Genomic DNA, 2,115 nt, shown 5'->3' with positions numbered 1-2,115 from the left:
ATGGCTTTTTCAATATTCTCCTCCAACACCATAACTCAAAAACATAAATTCTTCTATGGTCTTCCTTATTTACTGTCCAAATTTCACATGCATATGAGGTTATTGAAAATACCATGGCTTGGGTCAGGCACACCTTAGTCCTCAAGCTGACATTTTTGCTTTTCAACACTTTAAAAAGGTCTTGTACAGCAGATTTTCCTAATGCAATACATCGTTTGATTTCTTGACTGCTGCTTCCGTGAGTATTGATAGTTGATCCAAGAAGAATGAAGTCCTTCATAACTTCAATCTTTTCTCTGTTGATAAGAACATTGTTTATTGGTCCTTTTAGATCAATGAAAAATAGAATATTCCATTTTGGGTAATGTTGTTATGTATTATTTTACAGTATGAAATATTTTGATTTTTTTCAATTTTAACATAATAGTTAAAAAGGCAAAATTTTAGTTTTACCTCAGTTTGGCTCAGAACTCTTTTCTATATGGCTTTTATTATTGATCATGATACATGAGTGAATTTTAGTCACGGAAGACTGATGGATGACTCTAGGTATAAAGCCCTGAGTAGGTTTCAAATTACTTAGTCATCAAGTTATTATGGATAGATTAAAATCTTTGCTTTTCTAAATGGACATTTTAAGATGAAACAATTAGCAAGAACAGTTTTTTTTCTAGTAACAGTAGATGGGCAGCAATGAGAAATATTTAATTAAAATTATGAGAAATAATTTAAGACCAGTTTAATTGAAGTCCTTTAACTTCTAATCTCAATTTGAATATATTTAAAAGATGAGACATTTGAGATTCCTTTTTCTGTAGGGCTAATGTGTTTGTTTTCTATAGCTGATGTAACAAATTAGCACAAACTGTGGTTGAAAACAATGCAGATATATTATCTTACAATTCTGGGGGTCAGAAGTCTAAAATGGCTCTGCAGAGCTGCATTCGTTCTGGAGGCTCTAAGGAAGAATAGGTTTTCTTGCCTTTTGGGCTAAAGAGGGTACCTACATTTCCTGGCTTATGGTCCGTACTCCATCTGCAAAGTTAGCAGTGTAGCATTTCCTCTCCTCTCTGACCTTTGAATCTGTGATCTCCATCTCCTACTTTCTCTCCCTTATGAGAACTCTTGTCATTACATTGGGACCACCTATATAATACAGGATAATATTCCCATCTCAGCATCCTTAATTCAATCACATTTTCAAAGTTCCTTTATCATATAAGATAACATACACGGTTTCAGGGATTAGGATGTGGACATCTTTAGGGGAACCATTATTCAGGCTACTGTTGTTGTTGTTAAATGCCACCAAGTTGGTTCCTACACATAGAGAGTTTATATAGGGTTTCTGAGGAGCCACTGCTGACTCTGAACAGCCAACTTTGTGATTCAAATCGACCTTGCAGTTCAGTGATTATCCTATAGCACCATACCAGGCCTACTAAGACAATGTCAGAATCCTGAGCTCTTTGTGCTAAAAGGGAAAAGAATTTGGTGAAAGCTTCTAGGAATCAAAGTCATTAAAGGCAAATAGAAGATGGAAAAATGGGCATGATGAAGACTGACAAGTTGAAATAGCAATAAATAATATGATACAATGCAGCCACAAATGTTCCTGATAAGGATGACCACCGCCAACATTTTTGGTAACTTACTAACAGCATACAAAGGAGATAGAAAACAGGTAATAGGGCAAGACATGCATAGGGTCAAGAAGAGCTGTCAGAAAGGTGACGAGTTCGAGAATGAATCGCCTTACCTGTGAGAATGGGAGCAACATGTTTCGATTCCTAATTTTCACTGGTGATCGAATTGCTGACCTGAATAAGATGAAAGTAATACAGGCATTATTGTAAGGAATACTGTACTGAAAATGATTTCGTTTTTAAGAAAATATTTCTTCTATCTTGGAAATGGAAATTTAGAATATCAAGTAGTTTGATGGGGGTATAGAAACTGAATTTTTACTTTAGAAGCTATGAATTGTATCTACAGAATCTATTTTCGGCATGCATTCGTTTATTGTCCAAAGGTATATGCATGTTATAAAACCATAATTTTTGGTAGTAAACCAGTAATATGAATCTTTTGAACCTATTTCTACATGTTTCTCTG

Source organism: Chrysochloris asiatica, unplaced genomic scaffold (genome assembly GCF_000296735.1).
Source record: "Chrysochloris asiatica unplaced genomic scaffold, ChrAsi1.0 scaffold00048, whole genome shotgun sequence".
In the NCBI taxonomy this organism is placed as follows: Eukaryota; Metazoa; Chordata; class Mammalia; order Afrosoricida; family Chrysochloridae; genus Chrysochloris; species Chrysochloris asiatica.
The sequence above is the reverse complement of the archived record's forward strand: the minus strand, read 5'-3'. Positions refer to the sequence as shown.